At 44.5% G+C, this 23748-nt stretch overlaps 1 protein-coding gene across 1 annotated transcript in view; it reads left to right on the top strand.

Annotated features, from left to right (window-relative positions):
- The first annotated feature begins 1123 nt into the window (after window positions 1-1123).
- The window catches only part of LOC138372014 (uncharacterized), a 73127-nt gene continuing 50502 nt past the window's right edge, over window positions 1124-23748 (top strand). Inside the window, exon 1 of the mRNA XM_069337078.1 lies at window positions 1124-1206. The gene's annotated coding sequence lies outside the window, so the exon portion shown is untranslated. The remainder of the gene's footprint in view (window positions 1207-23748) is intronic.

Below are 23748 nucleotides of genomic sequence, written 5' to 3'. Positions count from 1 at the left end.
ATTCAGCCAGGGTTTACCATTATGTCTTTCGGGCCTTTTGGCCAGGCTTCATTAAATGTTATGTTGTTTAATCACATTATATTTATTTACTCTGTGTCCTGACTGTTATACATAGTATTATAGAATTGTTATACACATTTGCCTTACTTCTAGTTCTAGATAATAAGCTATTAGGTTTCTGCAGATTTTGATTTACCTTGTTACTAGGCTATAAGCATACTTTTATTTTACTACGGGTATACATTTTAAGTTGATTTGGTGGTTATCTTGAGATGATTTCGGGGCTTTAATGTCCCCGCGGCCCGGTCCTCGACCAGACCTCCACCCCCAGGAAGCAGCCCGTGACAGCTGACTAACGCCCAGGTACCTATTTTACTGCTAGGTAACAGGGGCATAGAGTGAAAGAAACTCTGCCCATTGTTTCTCGCCGGCGCCCGGGATCAAACCCGGGACCACAGGATCACAAGTCCTGTACGTGTGCTGTCCGCTCGGCCCACCGGCTCCCCCCGGAGAGTACACCGGTGGTGTGCTTTAGCGTACTAGAGTTTTAGAGTTAGCCACGGCTATGTTATGCATTTGTTAAGTCTTACTTATATAGTGTCTCTTTCCCCCTGATCAGAAAAATAGCCTCCTGTTCCTCGAAGCTAATTAACTGTTTAATAATTGTAAATAAAGTCGCTAAAGATTCAGAAAAGATGGACAGGTTTGAAAGTGCTTGCGTAACTGCTTCGTGAATCTGGCCCCAGTTTGTTATTTTCAATGATATTTAACGCAGGAAAAAACTTGTACAACCTCGATAAATAACACCCACGAACGGATTTTTTTTGTAAGCCAAATCTAATTACTTTAACAATATGAGGACAAATATTACAATTTCACACTTTTCTAAACAAAATATTTTCTTTGCGAGTACTCGAAGGTGCACTTGTAATAATTATTACGAGAATATAGAGAAATGTAGTTATATTGTAGTTACATATATATATATATATATATATATATATATATATATATATATATATATATATATATATATATGTATTGAATTTTGAATTTGAATAAATATTAGAGAAATGCTTCCTTCATTAAGAGGCTCGTTGGGTTGTTATCCCTCGGCCGTGAACGAGGCGCGCCTCGGCGCCCCAGCAGATGCCTCCTGGCCGCGGTCCGAGCAACACGCTGCCCGTTGGAGCTCCCTGACTGCCGGTAGGTACCTCTGTACCTACTAGTTTGACTTTTTTTTTTATAATTTACTGTGTTTAGGGGGTTAGGTCTAAGTGTATAAGACCTAAGGTTGTTGTGGTATCAGATTTAGCTACTGAACGGGCTATGGTGAGCCCGTGACACCTAAGGTTAGGTCCAGTGTATATATGTATGTCATTCATTCCCCACAACAAGGTGCCTGTTTACTGGTAGATGCACAGGCCAATTAAGTGATATGAATACACAGCCGATGATTTCGGGGCATAGTGTCCCCGCGGCCCGGTCCTCGACCAGGCCTCCACCCACCAGGAAGTAGCCCGTAGCAGCTGTCTAACTCCCAGGTAACTATTTACTGCTAGGTAACAGGGGCGTCAGGGTGAAAGAAACATTTTGGCCATTTGTCTCTGCCTACACCGGGGATCGAACCTGGAACCTCAGGACTATGAATCTGAAGTGCTGTCCACGCAGCTGTCAGCCGCCCCTACCTGGTCGGGATTCGAACCCAAAATTCCAGACTGTAAGTCTAGGACGAACCCGGCTGTACTGCCGGGACTCAAAAATGTTTTTAATAAGCTACATAGATATCGGTCTCAAATTAGGACAAATGGTGGGGGATGCAGTTAGGTTTCATAACCCTGCTAATTTGTCCTCTAGATAGTAGTAGCTCTGGTAAATTCAGGTGCCGCACACAAGGTCCTGTCCATGCATGTTGCATGCATGGACATTGATACATGGTGTATTCCACATTTAGGCTTTGAGAAATCTCCCAGATGTGTGTGTATCCCAGGTGTATTCTGGTCACTATAACATGACATTGCTGAGTTCTTGTTCAATTGGTTCCATATATATTAACAATTGACAGATTAAAGTAGTCACTTAATGAAACCCCCATATCAATTTCTACTAGTGGTTTTCTACAGGGCTGTCTATGCTAGCATATAAGTGTCATCCCTTGAGGTAACACTATGTATAACAGGCAGGACAGAGTAAATATAAAGTGATTAAACCACATAACACTTAATGAAGCCCGACCAAGAGGCCTGAAAGACATAATGGTAAATCCTAGCTGAATTAAACGGAAATTAATCAGGCGTGCAGAAAATACCTAGACTGGGGAAAAACCTGATATGACAATGGATGATAAATTTAACCCCAGGGTGTGAGGCCGTGCCGCCAAGGAGAGAAGTATTTCCTGACTTAAAGGTAGGGCTTACTAGCACCTAGACTGGCTGTAAAGGCAAAGTATTAGCTGCAAACAGCGGAACACTTGGGGACTGGCGCTGCACCCCCCCTCCCCTTTTTGCAGCGGGAGTAGAAACAGGAGGGACAACTGGCGTAATGCATGACAGGGAAAGCAGACCCTTGCAGGAAGGGGAGGCGGGCTGGAGTTTAGTGCAGCGGACCGGGGCAGGAACAGTGAGGGCAGGTCCGCCCTTCTCCCGGCTATTTACAGTATATGCCACCCAGTATCCCCCACACTGCGTCTACGGATTGCGCAGTGCACTTTTTTTTTTTTTCCCCCCTCAGAAATATCGCTGCTTTTTGTGCAAAAAGCAGTGGTCATTTCATTAGCAGCTAAAACATTCATTGTATATCACTATTTTCTGGGTCGTACTACTGTACTGTTCAGTGCCAGGAGTGCACTCTGCGAGTCACAGTAAGTCCACTGCCATTCTTAAGTTTTTTTTTTTCTACCACAGATGTGGCCACACATTTACAATGCTAACCAGCATATATACAATTTCTTCTGTTCTCCATGGACAGGGTTAGAGATGTGTTAAACATGTAGTTCAGGTGAACAATCGACCACAGATGATTCAGTGCTTTTTAAAATGCTAAGCTAACCTCAACCACAGATGATTTGGTGCTTTTAAAATGCTAAGCTAACCTACATACGTAAATACATAGATACAGATTTACGTATGCCCTACATAGGGCTCGATGTGTCTTTTATATAGTGTCATTAATGTGCATTTACAAAGGTGAAATGTAATTCAGCTTCCATATATACTATATACACACATACGTACATATACACACATGCATTCACATTTCTTTTACTGACAGGGTGAGATAGCTGATAAACTAGTGTGCAATTAGACATTTAATCACTTAAGGTGATTAAGGTGCTTTTACAAGCTCAGGTTATATAGTTACATCACATACATTGTATAATTGATACATTACATGGTTAATCTTGGGTACAAGTCCAATATATCGGTGTTCCAGTACTCGTATAGTAATTACACAGTTGAACATACCTTAGCCCAGGAGGGCGAAAGTTGGTCAATATGGGACATTTTACAATATAATGTTCAAGAGTGCATGTTTTCTTTCACAAAGTTGACACATTGTGTACAGTACTCGACAATTGGGTTTTGAGAAAGCTGCCAGATACGTTTATATCCCAGGCGTATTCTGGCCACTATAAAATCACATTGCCGGGTTCCTGTTCTATTAATCCCATATAAAAATGTAGTGGGTGGTGGAAATACCACATCGAATGAGGGCACGAGTTTTCTGTATGGAGATAAGGGCACATTCCTCGGCCCTAATAGCAAAATCATCGAGCAGACCTTGCATTCTAGGCGCGGAGGCAGCCTGTAAACATACACTATATCGGCATAACAGATGATCGTGTCTTTATTAGTAGTTTATGCATTAGAACGTTAAACTAAAAGGGACTGAGGATCCCTCTTGTGGCATTCTCGGTTCAAAGTGTTTGCTCTCTGTGCCATTAAACAGCTTTAATATGCTGTTTGATGACAAAAAGCCCTCCATTGATTTCAGTAATTTTCCTTGTATTCCAAGCTCAGTAAGCTGTTTTAGTATGATTTTTTTGTTTGTATCAGAAGCTGCTGCTAGGTCGATGAAGACTGCTTGAAACTAGCTCATCTGCACCCCATACCCATCTTGTGGGTAGTAGTAGAAAGGGTTAGAGGCACATAATGGGCTTAGGGACTAAAATTTCAATTCAAAATTCAAAAAAATCATTTTTATTCAGGTAAGAGTACATACATAGGCAAAGAATTACAAACATAATTACACACAGAAATCACAATGTGATGCATGAACAAATCCATAAGGGCCGTGACGAGGATTCGAACCTACGTCAGAGATCATCCCAGACACTGCCTTAATTGACTGAGCTACGACATTGCATTGATCTTCAACAAGTCACTTGAATGCCAAACCTTTTTTGATATTCTAAAGTGAGAGTAACCCCTGTCCACAAATGTGATGATCTCACTGATGTTAACTACAGACCTATATCAATCTTGTCAAATGTTTGAAAAACTAATCTACAAGCAGCTTTACTCTTATCTAGCCAAACACAATATACTTGGCTCTTGTCAATATGGCTTCAGACCAAAAAAACTCACTCACTATGCACTTATTAGTATGATTAACTTGATACATTCAGCTCTTGATAAAAATGAGTTCTGTTGGGTTATTTGTGGTCCTGCATAAGGCTTTTGACACTGTCAACCACCAAAACCTTCTTAAATTACATCATTATGGAGTCGGAGGACACTCCCTGCAATACCTTAAATCTTACCTTACTGACAGGCTCCAGTATGTTTGTGAATAATAATTCAATTTCTCCCACCCTACCCATCAACATTGGTGTTCCTCAGGGCAGCATACTTGGCCCTCTCCTCTCCTCTCATCTACATTAATGACCTTCCAAATGCCTCCCAACACCTCAAACTAATTCTATTTGCTGACGACACAACCTTCATTTACTCCAGTCCTGACCCCCCCCCCCCCTTTTGCTCTAAATGTCGGTGAATACCGAGCTAAATAGTGTCTTTGGCTAACTGCCAACAAACTCACCCTCAACATTGACAAAACTTTCTATTTTTTTGGCAATAAATTCTCAAATCCCATAAATCTCAGGATAAACAATACCCAAATTTTTAACAAAGATGGCAAATTCCTTGGCATTCTCATTGACCACAAGCTGAATTTCCAGGGACACATTCTAAATATATCAGTTTTAAAAACTGTTATTCTTTCTAAGATCAGATATTATGTACCTCACCCTGCCCGGGTGATGCTCTATTACTCCCTCGTCTATCCTTATCTCAACTATGGTATTTGTGCTTGGGGTTCTACTACCCAAAATGATTTAAATCATCTTACTCACCACAAAGCAGCTAATTAGGACTATATCCAACTCTGGCCCCAGACATCACTTGGTACCCCTACTCAAATCTCTGAATGTTAGATATTAAGTCACTGCACATCCTCTGTGTGTAAAATGCTGAACTGTAATGTCAATCCTGACTTTAAAAGCTTCCTAGAAGGTTGTAACAGAACCCATGAGCACCACACCAGAAACAAATACCTATTTGATATTCAAAGAGTACGACTTAATCAAACTAGAAATGCTCTACAAATCAAGGGACCCAGAAGGTGGAATGACCTTGCCAATTATGTTACTGTACCTCTCCCAACCTGTTTAAGATAAAAACTAAGCACTACTTAATTTAACTCCCTGTAACCTACTCGACCCCTAAATGTCAACCCATGTCTATTTTAAACAATACCGTTTGTTGACCAAATTGTATATTTGCCATTTTAATGCCATGTTCCCCCTTTATTTTTATTATTTAGCAATATCCTGGCAAGGTATTGCTAACAGGTTTGCCCAGACTGAGTGTGTCTAAAGCTGAATCCCTGCGATGTGTACAATCATGGGGGCCTAGTAGGGGACCATCAGAATAGAGGGAGGACAATGACCGAGGGGGGGCAGACCCCCACCAGGCAAAACAAAGGAAAAAATGGTACTGTCATAATTAACCACTGAACTGCAGAGCCCCCTTTAAGGCGCACAATCGCAGAGTACCATATGGCATTTTTAGTTAAAGGGAATGATTCAAAATTCCTGTGGCTACATGGGGTTCACATCCTGTGGCTCGGGACTCCAGTAAATGGATGCCATCTGGAAAAAGGACTCGGTGCCGGCACCATTGCTGGCTGGCCGCACATGGATTTCTTCCCAGAAAAACTTTAGATTCTGAGCATCCATCAGCTGAAATCATTGCAGTTTTGTGAGGAAGAATACATAAATACTCAGACCCAGGCAATATCTTGTTTGGAAGGAAATAATTTAGATTTCGTCTACAATTGGAGAAACAATGTTGATTACCTGCTGTCCAGCCGACTGATATTCTGTGCAACCCAGTATGCAGGCAACCCAAACTCTCGTACCGCACTCTCGATGTCCATGATTTTTTTATACTGTATCAATGACCAGGTCACTTAGTCCTGCCCTGAAGGGCGAGATGATTTCCTGCGGGCATTGCCACAAGGGAGCACCATAGGTGTACTGAGCCTTTTCAGGGAAAGGTAGACCAAATGGCTTGTTGGGTGTCCCTGATTCCACCTGGGGGAATCATTCTACGACCTCCGTTGGAGGGGAATGAATTTCTTCAGGCCTACGAGTATCTCGGGCATTAGGTAGGGCAGTGAATCGGCCCTCACTATGCCGAGACATGGGGAAGTCTCAGAAAGAGGCAATGGAGGCAGCTTTCAGACGGAGGGACAGTGGACCGAGGTGCAGCAGGCACCGAAGAAAACTGCTATCGAGGCTTCACCACGTGCTTCTACCAGCAAGACGGCAGAAATAATGGACCTAGAGCACAGTACCAGTCACACACCAGCCAGTGTCAATGTACCTCACAACAGCCCAGTCACAGGACAACAGTATGAGACAGGAGAGAACAGTCAGTCTTACACCAGACAGTCAGACTCTGGACATTTTCCAAAATTCAAGACGTGCAGTCAGACCACTTTCCTACAACATTAGTAGTAACGGCAATGGAAAAGGAACCAGAACTTAAACTTTCATCATAGTCAACCTGAAAGGAGAATTAATAATGACAAGACCAACAGACTGCAAATTACTTAGAAAAAGTCCTGCAAGAGAAACCTGTGTTTGGAAAAGCTGGACCCTTCACAAAGACGCGCAAGTTGTGCTTTTGGGTTTCAATAATGTCTCGTCCCTATACATGTCATACACATTTCCCAATAGTTCATTTGTCTTATAATATTCTAGACTGTTTTTCTACATTTAACACTTTCTCTTTTTTCTTGCATTGAATTTGTTTTTTTAACCATTATATCCCCTTTGTTTACATTGGTTTTTAGATTATTTTCCTGTTGAGATGGTGCTCTGTACATCTGAAAGGGGTCGGTTCCAGACTGTTTTTCAACATTTAACACTTATTTCTCCCTACACAAGGGTCTCTGGCCCTAATCCTTGTGCAGAGCCATCTGGACATTGTGTTCGTAGCAGCTAGCTACAAAATACTCCATCTGCCAACCACCAAGTGCACCTTGGGGCCAGATGGCGGGTTTCTGTTCAACCTGCTGCTGTCCGTCAAGTGTCGGGAACCTACCACCCGGGGGTGTTGACCCCGCACTCTTCTTCCCTTCCACACAATCTCAATTGTGTGGAGGGGAAGGCTTTCCCTCATCACAATAAATCCACACCCCTTCTTCCCCTCCATTTTTTTCTACAAAGTGATAGGGGTAGGCAGACCAGTAAAATGGTAGAAAAAGGCAAACCAACAAAATCACTAGAGAAGGGGTAGTGAAGAATAAGGAGAGGTAAACATGTTCCTGAAAATTGCATACATCAGAATAGATGGAATGAAATCATAGATACTGGAGTTATGTGATGTAATACAGCTGCAGACACCAGACATTGTTGCACTCGTGGAGACAAAACTTGATATTGTAAATAGTCATTTTTCCAACTGGCTAGTCTGTTTGGAGATGGGATAGAAAAATTAGGAAAGGTGGTGGCATTGCTGTGCTGGTGAAAGAACTCCTGAAGGTAAATGAAATGATTGCCAATCCATGAGAAGTTGACATAATAGCACTAGAGATTTGCAATCAGGATAATAAACTATCATAAATGCATATAGTTCACCTCCATGCAACACATGGTCAAAGGAGCTGGATAATAAACGAGAGGGGCTTATAACAATAAGATTATAGCGAGAGCTGATAGATATCATAGACTGTTGGTAGACAGTGACTTCAACTTGAAATCCATAGACTGGAAGGCATATGAAGCTAAACAGGATTTTTGGACTTGTAGATGCATGAACTTCATCATGGAAACTTTAATGTATCAACATGTTAAACAAGCTACAAGGATGAGGGAAGGGGATGTTCCCTCTATGCTGGATTTGATACCAGGAAAGAGATGATGATTTGACATTCAGTACCTCCCTTGGGGAAAAGTGACCATGTCTTTTTAAGAATAAAGTATGCAATGTTATAATCTGGAAGAAAAGGAGGTTGAAACAGTTGAAAAACCTGATTTCAGGAGGTCATTATGGGGGATCTTGGACATTTCTTTAAGGAATTTAACTGGAAAGACTTGCTGTTAGGACATGAAGTAAATGAGATGCATGTCATATTTTGTGAAATATATGATGAAGGCACAAAAACAATCTATACCTAAACAGAGATGCAGAACTAGGAAAAAAGATTGGTTCAACAGAAATTGTGAAAGGGCCAGAGACCAAAAGACACAAAAATGGAATCGATATAGGAAGAGGCCAAACCCCCAAACATACCAGCGATACAAAGATGCGAGAAACTACACGGCAGTGAGGAGAGGGGTAGAAAATTTTTGAAAAAGGGATCGTGGACAAATTTAAAACAGAACCAGGTCTATTCTATAAATTTATAAAAAACAAATTGCAGGTTAAAGATAATATTTAGAGGTTGAAAATGGGGAATAGATTAACGGAAAATGAAAAGGAAATGTGGAAAACATTAAACAAAAAGTTGCAAAGTGTGTGTGCAAAATATAATCTTCAGAGAACCAGACACAATGAGAATTCCAGAGAACATGGAGCACAGAGGTGTCTAGAGACAGTGGAAAAAATGCTCAAGGAGCCAAGAACAAAGCAGTTGGTCCAGATGGAGTTTCACCATGGGTCCCGAGAGAATGTGCACCTGAGCTCGGCATTCCACTTAAACTGATTTTTCAGGCATCCCTGTGTAAGAGTTGTAGCTGATATGTGGAAAATGGTTAACATTGTCCCAATCTACAAAAATGGCAGCAGGGAAGACCCCCTTCAATTATAGACCTGTATCATTGACAAGTGTAAGTCAAAATATTGGAAAAAATAATTAAAACTAAATGGGTAGAACACCTGGAGGAAAAGATATATCACAGACAGTGGTTTTAGATCTGGAAGATCCTGTGTAATGAAATTACTCGGTTTTTATGATCGAGCCACAGATATTTTACAGGAAAGAGATGGTTGGCATGACTGCATCTATCTGGACCTAAAAAAGGCCTTTGACAGTTCCACATAAGAGGTTGTTCTGGAAACTGGAACATATTGGAGGGGTGACAGGTAAGCTTCTAACATGGATGAAAAATTTTCGGACTGATAGAAAAATGAGGGCAGTAATCGGAGGCAATGTATCGGATTGGAGGAATGTCAAGTGGAGTACCACAGGGTTCAGTTCTTGCACTGGCAATGTTCATTGTCTACATAAATGATCTACCAGATGGAATACAGAATTATATGAACACGTTTGCTGATAAGATGTTACGGCCCTCTCGGGACGCAACGGGGTTCTCACTCTGATGTTGTTAGAGGAAGATATGTATCCGTTCCCAAGCCAGTAGTGGCTATCAAGGGATGAGATCCGTGACGCAAGTAACTTAAAAGGGAGTAGGGAAAGAAAGTTAAGAACTTAATATTATAATTAACACCATCACCATTTAAATATATAAAATTAATGAGTGCACAAGGGGGAGGGGTATTAACACTAAACAAGGGGATTATTCACAATGTAGTCTTCTGCTGAAGACTGGATCAAGAAGCTAGGTGCTGAGTCCGCGGTGCTTTCTTCGTGGCCTCAAGACGTGTCCTCTGAGAATGCCGAGCCTACCCTGGCCACAGGTCAGCCACAACACAGGTCCACTGGGGGCACCGTCGTAGAGGCCGTCAACCACACGTCCAGCTGGTCTGCTGGCAGGTACTGAGCCACCAAGGCTGGTACGGCCACTCCACGAACGATATAAGGGGTACGGCCTAGACAGGAGTCTCGTGTGATATCACAAATCACCCTCCTGTCCTCAATACCCCAGTGGATTATCGTCTCCAACAGTCGGTCCCGGGTAAATCCTTTCACTGCCACTCCACTGGCAGGCTAACACACCACAGTGTTCTTCCGGGGGGACGACGTCACAACAGCTGCAGCAAACTTCACCGTATGGAGACTGGCTGCCTCGGGTAGACTGACTCCACTTCCATCACAGTGGTCCCAGGTCGGCTCTGTAAGCAGACACGTCATCAATAACCGGGACACTAATACTTACGGGCTCGGGCACAAACACCTGACGTATCCACTCCATAGATGGCGTTGTAGTCTGAGCACCACCTCACCAGAGGTCAGCGGCGGCGGTGTTGAACGCTGAACGGGGCTGGAAACTGGCCCTCGTAGCTAGTACACGCTGTCCTCGCCAGGTGTCGTCGTCCGTTTGGCGGGGGTTTCGGGAGCTGACCCACAGATGGCGTGGTTGTCACTGCTCCTTGCTCGGACGCTGGATCCGGGTTCGTAACATAAGATAATAGGAAAGATAAGAAACCTAAAAGATTGTCATGCCCTTCAAGAAGACTGGACAAAATAAGTGTATGGAGCACCACTTGGCAAATGGAATTTAATGTGAATAAATGTCATGTTATGTAATGTGGAATAAGAGCATAGACCCCCCCACAACCTATAAATTATGTGAGGAATCTTTAAAGAATTCTGGCAGAGGGATCTAGGGGTGGTTCTAGATAGAAAACTGTCACCTGAGAACCACGTTAAGAACATTGTGTGAGGAGCCTATGCTACACTTTCTAACTTCAGAATTGCTTTTAAATACATGGATGGCAAAATACTAAAAAAAAAATTCAACTTTTGTTAGACCAAAGCTGGAATATGCAGCGTATGGTGCCCATATCTAAAGCGCACAAACTGGAAAAGGTGCAAAAACATGCTACTAAGTGGCTCCCAGAACTGAAGGGGCAAGAGCTATGAGGAGAGGTTAAAGGCATTAAATGTCAAAACTAGAAGAAAGATATGTTCACTACATAGAAAATAGTAACAGGAATTGATAAAATTGATAGGGAAGAATTCGTGAGACCCAGAACTCAAAGAACAAGGTTATAGATTTAAACTAACGAAACAAATCTGCTGGAGAAATACAAGAAAATTCTCTTTTGCAAACAGAGGTAAACGGTTGGAACAAGTTAGGTGAGGTGGTGGTGGAGGCCAAAACTGTCAGTAATTTCAGAGCGTTATGATAGTGCTGGGAAGACGGGACACCACGAGCGTAGCTCATCCTGTAACTACTTGGGTAATTACATTGGTAATTACGCCCGCATAGCTGTTCAAGCAACAACTGAGGGACCCGGGAGCCCTCTAGAAACAAAGGCGGGACTGCAGCCACAGCAACAATTCCAGAGGAAGCGACAAGGAAGCAGTCAGTCCAAACCCAGGATGGAACCAGATGGGACGTTCCCAAAGCACCAGGAACCCGAACTCGGTGAACGGTAAAGATCCACCCCTGCGGCGAGCAGACCGACTGGCTGGGAGCGCACACCAACCAGTCGTCGGGGTGGGCCACCACAAACAGAGCAATATGCTGATAATGCAAGTTGTCATAGACCAGCCCAAGGAAAGACAAGGAAGACGAGAAACAGGACGTCCCACCACGCCCATAACCAGTCCCTGAACCCCAGAAGAAGCAGGTTTATGCCAACACACGGCCCGTTGGTCAAACCACTCAACAACCTGGCCCTAAAAGAAACCAGACTTGGGACAGTTAAGTTATCCATATGGAAGCCAGCGGTACAGACTGGACAAAACCAGAATGAACCAAAGAACCGTACAGACCCATTGCGGGACTGAAACAAGAAAACCCGACGGAATGAAGTGGAAGCAGCAGACCCCGCGAGCACCGAATACCCCAAAGTAGTTGGGTGGCTTGCCCAGCACTACCACAAGCCGGAGGACATAACCAGACCTGCCCACAAATCATGGGATAAAGCGTGACAACCTGAGTCAGACACGCCCCCAGCACCCTGGCCATGGGGGGGCAACCCATGAACCAAACTGTAGAAAATGAGCTATCAAGGAGGAAAATTGGCACCCCTATAACTAATAGCTAGTGAATTACAGGAATAAATGTTAAATAATGGTAGAAAATGGCATGAGCATCTAAGGCCTGTGTGGATTTGCTAGGAACTAAAGTACCCTGGATCCCCAAGTTGCCATGTAAGGAGGCAGATGAAAATTTGCCATTAACTACTGCACTGCAGAGTGCCTTAAAGCACCCAATCAGGGGTGTGCAGATTGTATATACCTATACAATCTCCCTATACCTAAAAGCACCATTTGGTGCTTTTAGGTATAGGGAGTGATTCAAAACTCCCGTGGGTACACGGGACTCGCATCCTGTGCCTTAGGATTCCAGTAAATGGACCTCATCTGGAAAAAAATGGCAGAGATCCTCAGTACTGAGTGACCAAGGGTGGTGCATACAGGAGCAGCTGACAGCACCGCTGTGCAGCTAGGCACTACAGCACCCCTTAGTAATTAAGTAAAATAGGTACAGTAATTGAAATTAATTTGTATAGTGTCAAAGATCCTGATTGTGATAAAGCTTATGTACAATGTTAATATATCAGCAAATACAATGCTATTTATGATATTCACAGCATGAGGTATAGATAGCACCCAGCCATTGTTTCCTACATTTATGCCTCGTGAAACGATCTCGTGTTCCTTCACAATATAATCCTGTTGAAATGGATTCATATTTAGGATTTTGTGACAGTGATAACAGCAGTTATTACACAGATCACACTAACGTGATGCATCAAATGAACAAATCCACAAGGGCCGTGACGAGGATTCAAACCTACGTCAGAGATCATCTCAGACGCTGCCTTTATCTATTGTAAAGAAGTAAGGGCGAAGAAGAAAAATGGCCTATTGACATAGCTCGAGTGCGTGGGGGTGTTATGTAAAACCCTGGTTTGTCTCTTGGAGAGGCTGCAAGATCCAGTAAGTTCAATAGAACTTCAGTTTCAACTTTGACCATGTCGTAGCTCAGTCGATAAAGGCAGCGTCTGGGATGATCCTCGTCACAACCCTTGTGGATTTTTTTTCATGTCACCATATGAGCTCCATAATTTTGAGCATAGCAATGTTCCATACATTGAATTATATGAATTCCACCAATTACACCCTTTTGAATAATACAGCAAAAGACCAGAGAAGAAACGAACGAGACATTGAAATAATTATGAAAACTGGCGGAAACTGCCACCCCACAGAGTGGTGGGGTCCAGAGTCCCCAAGTGCCTACTCACTCAGCGCCCATATATTGCTCCACTTCTCAACTCACTGTTTAAAGTGTGTAACTACACTTTGGTAATTACCAGTGTAAGGAACAGCCACCAAGGGCCTTTCCCAGTGAGGTGGCATAAATAAATGTTACTGCTCCCTGCATCTGTGTAACATGGGGTGGGGGGGGGGGGGTAGTATTCGTTCTTTACTTTCTCTTCGTAACGTCGTTCTCTCTACCCCTCTTTACCCGTATTCTACTTTAGATCTCTACCAAGGGACTCTAGACTTTTACTAGAGCCGACTCCACGCCACGTGGTCTTAAGACGATTAGCCGACTTAAGATTCTAGAACCCGTATGCCGTGACATAGGCTTCTAGCAAAACCCTAGGGTCGCCTTTTCGCCGCCACCACCAGACCAGTAATACTGAGCAATGACCGAGGTCTGGATCGATCATGCCAATCAATAACTTTGGGGCTTGGTCCCCACTAGTAATATATGGGAGGTTTATCTTTTTACATTAAGCGTGGAATTAATTTACAATCAAAGGGAATAATGAATTCTGATTAGGTGTTAGAATCTGCCCAACTCAGAATAAGCCACACTGCCCACGTGGTCCCGGACAAATTCACATAAATTACACAAAAATGGAAATAATGAAAATGCAAAATACTAATTTATTTAAAATCTAAAACAAAATCTAAACTTCACTCCCTAACCTGAACACTCCCTGACTTTAGCATATTGGCAATGAGTTGACCTATTCCATATAACAACTCTGAGCGAACTTTATCTTTTTGGCAACCAGCTAGATGTTTATGCTAATGTCTTGGAGAGGTGGAGTGGACACCTGTCCCGGGTTGCTCCTGATACCACACTGTCCTTCCCACATGCTTGTCTACCCAGACCAGAGCATTGTATGCTTCCGCCTAGTCTAAGTTACTTGCGAGGCTTAAGTTCAACAACTAACCTCTGTTGCACTGAATGATCCAGATTGGTTGAATTATTTTAACTGAAGTTAATTACACAAGCATCTTGGGGAAGAGCTATTCCCACTTACAAAATGACTATTTGACCTTTGAGAATTACTTAATGTGGAACCTCTGCTGACCTGTGACCGCCAGGTCGCCGAGGTCACTCCGCGCTACAGCCTAGTCCTGGCTCGTGACGTCACTGATGGTGACTTAACTCATTATCCTGACTATTAGGGTACTCTTGATATTATAACAAGTAATGTTATAGAATTTGAATGAAGACTAATTTCTCTAAATAAGTGAATACTATAGAATGATTCATCTCCTCATGGGTTGCTGACGCCATACCGGATGAAAAACAATATATATATATATAGACATGATAGGTAAAACAGAACATATGGATGTGTCAGCCTCTGTTAAGCCTGCTTAAGACCCTAAAATAATGTGGTGATTATAAGAATTAACTCCAGTGCTGCTCTGCTTTTATTGACAAATTGGTGGTGTGCCAAAAATGAAGTGTTCTTTTTAAAAAAAAGGGGGGGGGGTGTTACCATTGTAACACGGGGGGTGTTACCATTGTAACACGGGGGGTGTTACCATTGTAACGGGGGGGGGGGGGGTGTTACCATTGTAACACGGGGGGGGTGTTACCATTGTAACACGGGGGGGGTGTTACCATTGTAACACGGGGGGGGTGTTACCATTGTAACACGGGGGGGGTGTTACCATTGTAACACGGGGGGGGTGTTACCATTGTAACACGGGGGGGGTGTTACCATTGTAACACGGGGGGGGTGTTACCATTGTAACACGGGGGGGGGTGTTACCATTGTAACACGGGGGGGGTGTTACCATTGTAACACGGGGGGGGGTGTTACCATTGTAACACGGGGGGGTGTTACCATTGTAACACGGGGGGGGGTGTTACCATTGTAACACGGGGGGGATGTTACCATTGTAACACGGGGGGGGTGTTACCATTGTAACACGGGGGGGGGGTGTTACCATTGTAACACGGGGGGGGGGTGTTACCATTGTAACACGGGGGGGGGGTGTTACCATTGTAACACGGGGGGGGGGTGTTACCATTGTAACACGGGGGGGGGGGGTGTTACCATTGTAACACGGGGGGGGGGTGTTACCATTGTAACACGGGGGGGGGGGGTGTTACCATTGTAACACGGGGGGGGGTGTTACCATTGTAACACGGGGGGGGGGTGTTACCATTGTAACACGGGGGGGGGTGTTACCATTGTAACACGGGGGGGGGTGTTACCATTGTAACACGGGGGGGGGGTGTTACCATTGTAACACGGGGGGGGGGTGTTACCATTGTAACACGGGGGGGGGTGTTACCATTGTAACACGGGGGGGGGGTGTTACCATTGTAACACGGGGGGGGGGATGTTACCATTGTAACACGGGGGGGGGTGTTACCATTGTAACACGGGGGGGGGGGGTGTTACCATTGTAACACGGGGGGGGGGTGTTACCATTGTAACACGGGGGGGGGGGTGTTACCATTGTAACACGGGGGGGGGGTGTTACCATTGTAACACGGGGGGGGGGTGTTACCATTGTAACACGGGGGGGGGTGTTACCATTGTAACACGGGGGGGGGTGTTACCATTGTAACACGGGGGGGGGTGTTACCATTGTAACACGGGGGGGGGGTGTTACCATTGTAACACGGGGGGGGGGTGTTACCATTGTAACACGGGGGGGGGGGTGTTACCATTGTAACACGGGGGAGGGGGGGTGTTACCATTGTAACACGGGGGAGGGGGGGTGTTACCATTGTAACACGGGGGAGGGGGGGTGTTACCATTGTAACACGGGGGAGGGGGGGTGTTACCATTGTAACACGGGGGAGGGGGGGTGTTACCATTGTAACACGGGGGAGGGGGGTGTTACCATTGTAACACGGGGGAGGGGGGTGTTACCATTGTAACACGGGGGAGGGGGGGTGTTACCATTGTAACACGGGGGAGGGGGGGTGTTACCATTGTAACACGGGGGAGGGGGGGTGTTACCATTGTAACACGGGGGGGGTTCTTGTTCTCGTCCTCACCCCATTTCTCTCTCTGCCTGTAGTTTAACTTTGTTCTCTGTACCAAGGGACCTACGTCGGAGATCATTCCAGACGCTGCCTTTATTGTAATGAAGTAAGGGCGAAGAGGGAAAACGGCCTATTGACATAGCTCGAGTGCATGGGGGAGTTGTGTAAAACCCTGTCGCTGGCCGTGACAACCTCGTTAGAGACGTGAGGCGTCGGCCGGGTGACTCTTGGACAGTCACTCATCTCAAAAGTAACTGATGTATGGGTTACTGGGTCTGGGGAGGGCTTTGTGTAAGGTGCCTTCCCCCTCGGTCTTTAGACAAGGGTTCACGTGTGGCTGGAACAACTGGGTCGGTGTACCAATCAGACCTGGGAACAGACACACAGTACAGCGGAAGCATAGATATACTCTGGGTTTGGTGGAGGTGGAACCCCAGAGCACGGTAAAAGCTGATATTCGAGTTAAGTATAGTAATAGTTCACCTCATTGCCTCTACAGGAAAATGTAATGAATACTAAATTATACTAACCAAGGAAGTTACTTTACTGTATAGCGCGAGATCTCGTCACCATAGTTATGAGACTGCACCCGACTACTGACGAGCGATGACGGAGGGTCATCCTCATCCCCTGACTCGTCGGTGAAGCCACAAGTCAGCGCTGCCGAGTCAGGAACTAGACCCGCTGAAGACGGTTCTATTTCCTCTCTAGCATGATAGTTTCAATTCATTTACATGAATTGCCCTTTCCACCTGGTCCTCGAATACTCATTTTATAACAAGATTAACCGGCCCTGCCCTTTTTACTACTATATACGGACCTCGCCACCTCGGAGCTAGTTTCCTGCTCTGATTGGCGGGCGCAGCCTCATTCTCTCAATACGTAGCTTCCTTCCTTCAACTCAAGAGGGCGCACTTTCTTGTCATAAAAGTGAGCATACCGATTCCGTGCCTTCTTGGACGCTTCAGCTGCAATATTCTATGCATTTCTCATTTTTCCAAGGACCTCTGAAGGATAGTCCTCCCCGTATGCAATATGTCTTAAGCAGACCTGAGGGGAAATTGCATGAATTACCAGTAAACAAATGAAGGTGTTGGGTGTTTATTGATTGGTGGATGGCAGTATTCAAGGCTAATTGAACATAGGGTAGGTGGTCATCCCAAGAGTTTGCATCATGTTCAGCAAGGATTGCAAGCACATCCTTGACTGAAAGATTAGTCCGTTCCATCATTCCGATTGCTTATGGGTGGTAGGCTGTTGTAAAAGCTAAAGTTGTCTCAAAAATCTTAAACTTCCCTAAATATATTGCCATTGCATTCTTGACCCCGGTCAAAGACTAAAACTTTAGGTCCAAATACAGTAACGAACCTATGAAAGAATGCATCTGCAACTGTACGAGAATCCTTCTGAGGTAATGCAACTAGTGTAGTGTACCTAGACAGATGGTCAACTAGCACCAACACGTATCTATTCCCTGAATGACTGTGATGTAAATCAATCAAATAGGCCCTCACACGATCTAAAGGTTCACAAATTTTAGGAAATTCCTGAAGAAATAAATAATTTCCTGGGAAATAAAGTACGTTCCCCTTAAGTGGGTTATAAAGGTCCTGGATGCCCTGCAATTTTAGATGCGTGCGCAAGCTTTAACGCTGATGACCGAACCCTTAAAGTGCGCATCACGTCATATGACGTGCTGGACGTTGTTCCAGTCAACTGCGCATCACGTCATATGATGTGTTGGAGTACTACGCAAGATTTAAACAGCCCGCGGATACACGGGGTTCACCACACCTTCATCAGGGCTCTTGTAAACAAACGCCATTTAAAAAAAAAATCGTGGGCCAAACTCCCGGGTGTTATTGGCCTCAGTATTGAGTGAGCAACCAAGCCTGACGCACACAGCATGAGCTAACAGCACTGCTGTTCAGCTTGTTACCACAGCATCGCCTAAAAATGCCAAATTATACTTGTTCATGCTATTATGTAGCGATGATATTATTACAGAAGACCCCTGACTGTGATAAAACTGACCAGGGTTCTGATAATAGGATTGTGGTGATATTTAGCGCTGTGGGCCATGGAAGGAGGAGTAATGCTGTGGGAGGGAGGGTGGTGGCGATGTCTTTTGACTGTGTGGCCACCTTTTATTGACTGCACTCACCATACCAGCTTAGTGGTTCGCTATGGTGAATACAAATGTAGATACTTATATATAACGTGTGTATAGAGGGTATAAACAGCAAGAGGTGGTTTGGAGCCGCCATTTTGGCGAGGGCGGTTGCGTCTGCACGACGCCACCGTGCAGACGACGGTGTTTACTGGTTACCACGATGGTCTTTGGGCACCATACCAGTTTATTTGTACAAGTATGATGAATAAAACGGGTAGATATTTATATATAATGTGTATATATAGCGTAATAACACCACACAATATTGTTGGAGGAGAAATATTAGTGCGTCTGGCCTTGAGGGCGGCCGCCAATCAGCTGACTGTGAGTAGCCACATCCTTGTGCCTTTACTCACCATACAAGCTTAGATGTACAGTTATGGTGAACAAAACATGTAGATACTTTATATATAACGTCCGTATATAGTGAATTATAGCAAAAACATTGTGGGAGGAGAATGTGGGCGAGTCAGATGACTGGAGGGAGGGCGGGGGTGGCTGGCTGGTACACGGCGGTCACTCCTCGTTACTTTTTGACTCATAATAGCTACTTAGTGGTTTGTTATAGTGAACAAAACATGCAGATACTTATATATAACCTGTGCTTATAATGTAATAACCGACAAAGTATTTGTTCACTGATTGATAAACATAATTGAATCAACAATATGCACACCATATTTTTGAGTACAGCAATGAATCACTCAAATTATTATATATATATATATCAAACTACACACTATTGAATAATATTACAGCAAAAAAAGTATGAAAAATCAGACATTGAAATAATTAGGTAATTATCTCTTTGTGGCAACTCAGGCCTGACAACTTGCGAGCAACAGACCGCCTGGGACGCACGCTGAGTACGTCCCAGGCGGTCAGGTACAGAGTACCTGGTACTCCGGCTAGGTACAGAGTACCTAGCCGTGTCTTTAGCCAAGTAATTAACTATACAATTTGCTGTGCTCCGTCCTTTAACAAATCCATTGACCCCCTCCCCTAACCTGCCTATTTTGTGCAACAGTCGGTTTAGGATGATCCTTTCAAGCATTTTGCAAGTGCATGACAGGTCTGATAGGTCTGTAATTACCAGGGTCATTAGGCTTCGGTATGGGAATAATTATTGCGTGTTTCCATTGTGTGGGCAACACTCCACTTAGGAATGACTTGTTAAACAGGTGGAATAGTGGATTCCCAGACACTTCACACAGTGCATTGAGTATGTCGTAGGTGACGCCATCTTCACCAGGTGCTGTACTTTTACCCTTTTTCATAGCGCCCCTTACTTCTTGGGCTGTGATTGGTTCCCCATATTCATCACTAGACAGTGCTCTTGTTATCCTAATTCTTCTGTCATCATGTCGCAGGAGCTGTTCCCTGATGATTTCTGCAGGGAGGGAGGAGGATGATGCTGCATCACTCCACTTGTGAATTAGTTCCTCAGCCTTACCCTGGGTGTCTTTGTGAGCCGCAGGCCGGGCTCTGCCCCCCTTGGCTATCTGAATTTTTGCCCACACTTGTCTTGCAGATGTTTCCCGTCCAATAGAGCTAGTGAACTCAAGCCATTGTCTTTCTTACCATTGTAACACGGGGGGGGGGGGGTTTACCATTGTAACACGGGGGGGGGGGGTTACCATTGTAACACGGGGGGGGTTACCATTGTAACACGGGGGGGGGGGGGTTACCATTGTAACACGGGGGGGGTTACCATTGTAACACGGGGGGTTACCATTGTAACATGGGGGGGTTACCATTGTAACACGGGGGGGGGGGGTTACCATTGTAACACGGGGGGGGGTTACCATTGTAACACGGGGGGGGTTACCATTGTAACACGGGGGGGGGTTACCATTGTAACACGGGGGGGGGGGTTACCATTGTAACACGGGGGGGGGTTACCATTGTAACACGGGGGGGGTTACCATTGTAACACGGGGGGGGGGTTACCATTGTAACACGGGGGGGGGGGGTTACCATTGTAACAGGGGGGGTACCATTGTAACACAAGGGGGGGTTTACCATTGTAACACGGGAGGGTTTACCATTGTAACACGGGGGTTTACCATTGTAACACGGGGGTTTACCATTGTAACACGGGGGTTTACCATTGTAACACGGGGGTTTACCATTGTAACACTGGGGGTCTTGTTCTCATCCTTCACCCCCTTTCTCTCTCTGCCCATATTTTAACTTTCTCTGTACCAAGGGACCTACGTCAGATATCGAGGGGGGGGGGTTCTCTTCATCTCTCCATGTACATAATGGGTCAGTTTGCTGTTCCGATAAGATGTGCTGGAACCCTGAAAACAAATTAAAATAATTCTTTATCTAAAAAATATTTATTGTATATATGGAAAGCTAAGTACTTTTCAGATTAGCTGACAAGCTGGAGTACTAGGTAGCCAGCGCGGGGGGGGGGGGGGGTCCAGGGCGCCCCCCCCCCTTCTCGGGGAGGGAAAGGTTGTGCGGACAAGCTGCGCAACTACAAGGTATGGTGTGTGATGTTTGCTTGTTTTCCTTGGGACTGGAGGGAATTCTGCCTCTTTGTTCAGTTTTTGGTTGCAATTTTCTTATCATGTAGGGCCTGTTTTGTTATGCCTACCTTTCTGGGTGCCTAACTCCGGTCGATGGCAGATAAGGAAAATTCCCAACCACGGATTTTCCAGGGCCATTGCTCCCTGTGCCTCTCTGAGGGGGGCCAGGTTCTGGCTCGTGGTCCCTGGTAGGCTGAACTCCTTAGATTAATGCCCAGGTCTAATGATTCGCATATTAGCCCGATAGCTCCAGGGAGCCAAAGGGGCTCCCCACAGAAAATCAACATTGAATGTAATGAAACTAATACCAGCGTTTGTCCATTCTGTACCCCAAACCCTTTACCCTGCAAGTTTGGGTTAGGCTAGCCCAAAGCATCTGGCCTTCAACCTCTGAACAAATAGACATTCTTGTAGGTACAAATTTATAGTACAAGAATGTTTGTCAATTCAAGATGATTTATCTTGCCTTACTTGCCATATCTTCAAGAAACACATTCAAATGTGAGTGTCTTGCTCCCGCTCTTCATCTCCTCATGGGTTGCTGACGCCATAACGGATACATCTTCCATTGTTTCGACACCCATGAGGTCGATGAAGAGCAATGAGCCTGAAATCAATGAAAAACAATAATATATATATATATATATATATATATATATATATATATATATATAATGGGTAAAACAGAACATATGGATGTGTCGGCCTCTGTTAAGCCTGCTTAAGATCCTAAAATAATGTGGTGATTATAAGAATTAACTCGTGCTGCTCTGCAATTATTGACAAATTGGTGGTGTGCCAAAAATGAAGTGTTCTTTTTAAAAAAAAGGGGGGGGGGGTTACCATTGTAACACGGGGGGGGGGTGTTACCATTGTAACACGGGGGGGGGGGTGTTACCATTGTAACACGGGGGGGGGGTGTTACCATTGTAACACGGGGGGGGGTGTTACCATTGTAACACGGGGGGGGGGGGTGTTACCATTGTAACACGGGGGGTGTTACCATTGTAACACGGGGGGGGTGTTACCATTGTAACACGGGGGGGGTTACCATTGTAACACGGGGGGGGGGGGGTTCTCGTCCTTCACCCCCTTTCTCTCTGCCCGTATTTTAACTTTGTTTTCTGTACCAAGGGACCTACGTCGGAGATCATTCCAGACGCTGCCTTTATCTATTGTAATGAAGTAATGCGAAGAGGGAAAACGGCCTATTGACATAGCTCGAGTGCATGGGGGAGTTGTGTAAAACCCTGGTTTGTGTCTCGGAGAGGCTGCAGGATCCGTTAAGTTCAGTAGAACTTCGGTTTCAACTCTTCAACTCGTCTTGATTGGACGAAGTCATTCATGTGGTGTTAACTTGTTATTTTTGCAATCTTTTTGAGAACTCTAATACATCTAGAGTTATTCTGGTAGATGTTTTTGCAGGTTTGATAAAACATCTTCATTGCTGGAGTTCTCTTCATCTCATGTAAATAATGGGTCAGTTTGCTGTTCCGATAAGATGTGCTGGAACCCTGAAAACAAATTAAAATTCTTTATCTTAAAAATATTCATTACATATATAGACAGCTAAGTACTTTACATACACCACTTGTTCAAATATTAATTTTGGATTTAAATAGTTAAAGATAAACTGCCCATCCAAAAAGTGTTAAATGTAATGAAATGTTATTTTCTGGGCGAGTACAGGAGGCTCCCTTGAGTTACCAGTCTAATATGTGAATCATTAAACGGGGGCAATATAGTCTAAGGAGTTCAGCCTACCAGTGACTGAGCCAGAACCTGGCCCCCCTCAGAGGCACAGGGAGCAATGGTCCTGGAAAACTCAATTTTAACATTTGTAGTGCTTTAACTCGTTGACAAAGCCTGGAAAGAAGTGACTCAAAGAATCCTGATCTCCGGCTGGAGAGAATAGTGGCCTGAATGGGTGCTAGAACTAGACTTTAGACTTTAAGGGGGTTTGAGCCTGCAAATTACAGTACTTTACAGTTACAGTACTGTTACAGTACTGACGGCTTTGGCCTCCTCCACCTTCTGACCTTGGAGAAGTTTTTGAGGAATTCAGGGGGAGATACATGAAATGAGGATTACAATTAACAACCTGCAAAGTGAGCCCACATCAGCAGTTTTTCCTGCCCGAAACGCTTTGCGTAATGGTGGCTTTAGGCATTGTATGTACTACCTCTATCTATAAATCCAACTTTTTTGTATCTCGCCTTGTATGTATGTACTTTTCCTGAATAAATATTTGTATAAATCACAATAGCGTGATGCATCAATGAACAAATCCACAAGGGCCATAACGAGGATTCAAACCTGCATCAGAGAGCATCTCAGATGCTGCCTTAATCGACTGAGCTACGACATGGTATAAGAATTGCAACCAGAGATTCAACTGAATTTACTTGGATCCT

This window comes from Procambarus clarkii, chromosome 37 (genome assembly GCF_040958095.1).
Source record: "Procambarus clarkii isolate CNS0578487 chromosome 37, FALCON_Pclarkii_2.0, whole genome shotgun sequence".
Classification (NCBI taxonomy): domain Eukaryota; kingdom Metazoa; phylum Arthropoda; class Malacostraca; order Decapoda; family Cambaridae; genus Procambarus; species Procambarus clarkii.
The sequence above is the reverse complement of the archived record's forward strand: the minus strand, read 5'-3'. Positions and strand labels throughout refer to the sequence as shown.